We start from the raw sequence: 6,445 nt of genomic DNA, 5'->3' as shown, positions 1-6,445 counted from the left end.
ATCTATCCTCTTTTTCTCATCTTTCAGGATACATCGGGGGCATATCTACAGCATTACAGAATGCTGTAGATAAGCCCCTGATGCTGGTGGGCTTAGCTTATCTTCGATTTTGGGGGTGACAGGTTCCCTTTAAATGGAGAGGAGATGCTAGTTGAAAGGCCAACGATTCGATTCTTCTCTTCGTTGGCATCATTTGTTGGGGGAGTATTAGGATGGCCCCGTACTCATTAGCAGGTCCCATCAAAATCGGCAAGTTCAGGCGACTTTCATAGCTCACCTCAAGTGAATACATAGGATTGGGCATGTTAAAATTCAACAAGCCCAAGCCTTCCTTTTCCTGATATGATGTTGGAGAGGAGTTAGCCTATTTATAAAACAGTAATCTGATTCTGCTTAAATTTTTATGTTTGGCAGACTTTTCTCATGTGTATTGTTGCATTTAGGATAGGCTATTAATGTGTGACTGGTTGGGTCAAGCCTCCTGGATAGGTTGCAATATTATGGGATACAAGCAAATTGAATTAGCAAAGCTAACAATATATCGTTTCTGTAGCGTTCTGTCCTTAGGGCACGTTCTTCGGCCTCCCACCACATTCCTGCTGAATTCCAACTTTCGCCCATGACTGGTGGCACAAAGGAGCATCAGCGACCGGATCAGGGATTTGTTTGTTTTTTCTGCTGCCCAATATATGTAGCGTCTTATTAATAATTACAGCTAAGATGATCATGTGTCTACTTGATCGAAAGGGCCAATTCCGTCAGTGTTGCAGTTGTTAAATGTCCTAAAAATCATTGAGCAATGGAGAACTGGCATATGGTGAATTGTGAGGAAAAGCAAGCAGGACCCTCTTCTCATGTAAGGGGTTATCTGAAATTTGTCTTCTGTGACCTATTCTGATTGTGTCACTAAAGCATCAGTCAGACTCCATATCCCGACGGTTATAGATCTGTACAACACCAGCGGTAGGCATCAAGGAAGAACACAAACTGCAAACATTATATGGATATCTTAGAACGGATGAGTCTGTGTACTTAGAAAACTTCTAATTACTTTTTTTTAGAAAGTTTAATCTCGATCTATACTCCCTGATCCTGATTTAGAGCTCCTCACTGTTTCTCCTCCCTGCTGAAATCTCACACTGCTCAGTCCAGGCTGCAGCTGTCAGTTAGGTTGGGAGGGTGTAGACTAAACTGCTATCAGTCAGTTTGGATAAGCGGAGAGTGAATACATTCGATATACTAGTACTCAAGCTACATTTGGACTCATAAAATACTAATTTTAATATCATGATTATACCTCATGCTTAGATGATTATTCAAAGTAAGTACATCAGCCTCATGAGGTTTAAGATCTATTTACTCATTTATACAGTTATTATTGGGAAATCTGGTGATAGATTCACTTTAAGTCCTGTTGAACCAACCCTCTACGCTTCTTTTTATCCTTGGCTGCCCTAGCCCTAAGTCTTAGTGATCGTTCTCCTCCCAATCCTCCTTAATACTGCAGTTGGGCACATACCCTAGGAGACTTTCCTTGCAATTTACCCCTATCCATTCCCATTCTTAAAATGCACTGCGTTGAAACAAAAATTGCTTTTCTGTCCATCTTCCTCCTTCCGTCCAGAACACATCTTTACTATACCCAAAATATTAAACTGAACACTCGTGTATGGGGTGTCAGAAGAGATAGCGGTCAGCCCAAAGTTACCGAAGGTGTATGGGAGATTTTAGAGAATCCGATCTATTCTACAAGATGCGCCAGTTAAGGCAATAGAGCAGCACCTCTCATTTCCCCATTTAGCACGGAGAGGCGCCGCAGGTGAGGTGACCTATGACGCCCTGTAGGTATTGTTCATGTTCTATTCTATACCAGGACGGGTGCATGATACCGGCAGTGTTGTCAAATCATCAGCGACCCTCTACGACAGGTGCAGAAGTGACAGGCGCTGCACAACCTCTTTACAAGAACAAATGTAGCTGTAGGTTATGATCCTAAGATTAGTGGGACCGAGGGGGCACAAGCAGGGATGTATACCCCATAAAGGTAGATCAAGCAGGCTCAAGAGGGGAGACTTTGGTCCATTAATCTTCTTCACTTGATCAAGAGCCCGAACAAAATTCCTTCTCCAAAGTATCTGCATTAGTAAAGTTGGGGAATTGGCCTAACTGTTAAGGAAATAGAGTCAAGGGGGCACAAAACCTTCTGAATCCCAAAACCACATTGGAGGAAGAATCCAGAGCTCTGCTGTGGTGCTTCCTTATTTCTCCATACGCTGCCGGGTAGGGGCCACGACTGCAAGACTGGTTTCCAAAATCTGTGTCCTCTGGTCAGACCTTCACACCTGCATAGGCTGTCGAGTTCGGGTTAGGAGACCGGAACGCCGTCCATACATACTCGGACCACGAAACACAGAGGCATGAAACAGTCTTTAGGGATACGTGCATTTTTTTAAAAGCCAAAGTGGATTCAGAAGGAAAAGAAAACATCAATGTATGACTAATAGGGGGTATTTGGATTAGATGTCTGTCGGAGCACACGAATACTGACTGAGCTTCAACCTCAGACACAAGTAGCACAAGACACCACAACAAAAGGAGCTTACAGGAAGCCGCGAAAACGATGCATAATAGTAGTACGGCCAATATAATGCTCTACTGACCATACAATAATAAAGGGCAGAAGGCGTCTCTATAAGAAGAATCCACTATAACCGGGTTTGAGAAGTGCATACTCCTACAGCTCAATCCCAGCACGAGAAAGAAGTCATTAAACAAACCGATGATCTCTGTGTTAACTACACACCGAACCCACCGCAAAACGGAAGAGGATCCTCTCCAAGGAAAACAGCTCTGCTGGTGCGGCTGGAAGGTTTGTGTCCTAAAGTCTTACATCAGCCCAGGGATGAATGGAGAAAAGAGCAGGAAATATTCCATCATACCCATCAGTAAGTGCAGAAGAGCTGCTCTGTCCAACGTGTCACTTGTCATCACCACCGCCTGTGTAGGCTCAGCCATCTGAGGGCACAAGTCTCATTGTTGGACACCTGTAGGACTTTACTCACTGTGTCGCCACATAGGACCTTCATTGAACACGGTAGATGGAATCCTATACGGGCTCATCAACTTTAATTATACTTTTTCTAAACATGTATTAAAGGGTTATTTCCAACAATATATCCAAAGGATAGGAAATAACTTGTGGATCCAAGGAAGGGGCTATAAAATGCCCTGTAATGCGCCACCACTCTATTTTCCTTGATGATCTGTAGCAGTGCCAATGAGAACGAATGGAGCACCGGCGTGTCTACCGTTCGATTCCCACATATCTTTTCATAGCCCCATCCTTGGAGATGATCTGTATCCAAGGATTGGTGATCATTTTTTAATATTGCGAATGATCCTTTAATGACCAAGATAGGCCACTTAGTAAAAAAAACAAAAATTCTGTTTAGAAGTTTTGCACAGTTCTCAGCTATGAAGAGGTTTGTGTTAAATTTCCCTTCTGGAAACCCCAACACCAGTGTTCAGAATTTGGCCAAAAATTGATAGACATCCACTAGGATCCAACAGTGGATGGTCTCCACAAGGAGAGACGTTACCCCTTAGACCTAAGTTGATCATTTTAATTTTTATGATACATTTGGAGATTGTATTCCTCAAGTGTCCAAACCTTTAAAAAAAAAAAAAAAAAAAAAAGAACGAAGAGGACAGCACAGCGGCAGGCAGATACTAGGGACCACCGGTTACCTGGAAAGATTTTCATTCCACACAGGAGTACTACCTTAAATAAACCTCATATTTTTTCTTCTTGATTGGTGGGTGTTAGTATACAGAAGGTTAATAAGTCCAGGAAACAGACTGTATATCCTGCGCCACTCAGGAAAGGATTATATCCTTGATTAGCATGAATTCCGTGGGGAATTTAGTGCACCTTCTATTTAATATATCCTTAATTCCTTGTGTTCCTCTAAAGGTTTCAGAGCTGTGTGGCCATATCACCAACAGAATCGCGGCGAACTAATAACCGGAGCAGCGGAGTACCTCGAAGAGCGGCAGACCATGCAGCTGCTATGGGGCCGTGAATTAACGGGGGTGGAGGGAGCATATCAAGGGATCAGAAAGTAGTGAGTGGGAAAATATAGGGACATCATATACTGTGTTGTGGTGTGTGGCAGCATTATCTGTATTTAGGAGGCTGAGTGGGTCGCAATACTGAGTAGAAGGGCTGTTGGGTCCATGGTACTGTGTGTTTAACTATGTGTGCGAGACTGTGTGGTCTATGATACTGTGAGATTGCAGGGACGACAATACTTTATGTGGGGGGCATCATACTGTGTGTGGAGGACTTTGAAGCCATCATGTGTGGGGGTGTCAGACAGAGGGGATTTCGTACTGTGTATTGGGCACTTTAGGGGCATCATGTGTTTTGAGAGTTACTGGGGACATCATACTGTGTTGGAACCACTGTGACAGCATCATGTGTTAACCGGTGTATGGGGGAAGGACATTTTTGGGGGCTATCACAGGAATATCGTCATGGGTGAGAAAACTAAGGGGCTTCAGTAGTGGCACAATTACTGTGCTCATGCTGCACTACACGTCCCTATGTCAGTCTTAAAAAATAAAAAAAAAAGTTGTGAGGTATGCCCTTCTGCGACTGTGCCTATGAAGTGTGGATAGAGGGGGCCCAATTAGAATTTTTGCTATGGAGTTCCTATGATTTCTATGTAAACCCCTATAGGAAGGATACTTATACTATCAAATGATGATACCCAAAATATTTGAGGTAATAGGAGATTATTGTCACAGTTCAGATTGTGATTGAAGATTTAAAGCAGATATAAGATTAAAATATTTGTGCATCGGTCCATCAGTTGGACCCCCACTGATCAGTAAATGATCTGCTGTCCTCCTGCTAGGGGATAACGATTTTGGGAAAGGGGGCTCCATTTTTAAGCTTTAATAGTCCAAATATGTACTTCTTAAAAATATCAAAATCATTTTTACTTACACCTTGCCACTTCAGCAGAGGATCTTCGTCCCCCCCAACAGTCTAACCCGGCTGCAGCGGTGATGTCAAGACCCCTGACAGCTGCAGTCGGTGATTGATAGGTGTCGTGCAGTCTACCTCTTCATGACCACTGACTGGTAGCAACATGAAGATTTTGGCATTTTGCATGTTTCTGAGTGATTAGGTGTCAGGAAGATCTGCTGCCATATTGGCTGTGCATTTTGGCAACTACCGGCTTTCATTCATCGACCGTATCTTTCTTAGAATCTGACAGCCAATATGACAAAAAAAAAGTCTGTGTGATGCTGCCAAACATACCAGTTCCAAAAGAGAATAACGCCAAAGAAATGAGTGTATGGATCTCCATTGTGCACGTAGATGGACGTGGTCCACCAGCATTGGGAAGCAGCCACGGTAAGACGACGGAGAATGCAGTACGGCGAGTGCGAAGAATACTTTCTATGTAGGCAGAGCGTTCAGCACATGCCCCATCATTGTCACTCGGATGGCACGGAGACAATCGTACTGACAAACTTACACACTTCACAGAGCCTCATTGTGTGAGCGGTGACCGACCAAACAAACATTTACTGTGCGAGACTTGGCCACACACAAGGGGCTCTGTCTCACGAGAGAACGTAACGGGAGGGGGGAGAAAAAGGCACGAAAATGGTAAACAAACCTTTTATGAATGAGTAGGAGGAAGACTTGGGGGGGCAACATACTGATACAGGATGACATCGGGCAAGAAGAATGAAGAAGACCTGAAGAAACAAGCAGCGTGCAAATATACAACCATAAGTCATACCAGACAGCCCACCATAGGGAGCAATGGCCGATCCTATAGCATCTAGTATGTTAATATGGGAGAGCAGTGCACTCGATGTCCCTGGGTTTGATCATAAATATACAGGTTCCCTCTTCCCTCCTGAAGAAGAAAAAAAATTAGTACCCCTTTAATAAATAGATCTTACACCTGATGAGGCTAGTGAATGAAATGATATGATACTCATTGTCAGAGCTGCTGTAAAATCCTAAATTTAAAATGAACATAACGGACTCCTAAAATGCACCTTAAGATATTAAGACAAAAATATATATAAAAAAAATCTACAGCCATTTTAAACAGATTTTAAGAGTAAATATAACAGCCTCATCAGGTCTAAGGCATATTTAATGTGTACGGTTTGTTTTGTGAAATCTGGGGATTATTTTGCCCCTTTAAATAAAAAAAAAAACAAAAAAAAAAAACGATACCACAAATACGTTAAGAAAAATAAAAGAAGCAATACTCACCTCACTGGCAGTGATACTGAAGATCTAATATGTGATGTATTACACATAAAAAGTTTAATTGAGCACCAGCAAATTTGCAAGAGTACCTTTCACACGGAGTAAACAAAAAAAAAAAAACAATCTGACGCGAATTTGAAC

Source organism: Ranitomeya imitator, chromosome 9, assembly GCF_032444005.1.
Source record: "Ranitomeya imitator isolate aRanImi1 chromosome 9, aRanImi1.pri, whole genome shotgun sequence".
NCBI classification, from domain to species: Eukaryota; Metazoa; Chordata; class Amphibia; order Anura; family Dendrobatidae; genus Ranitomeya; species Ranitomeya imitator.
Note: the sequence above shows the minus strand (reverse complement) of the source record.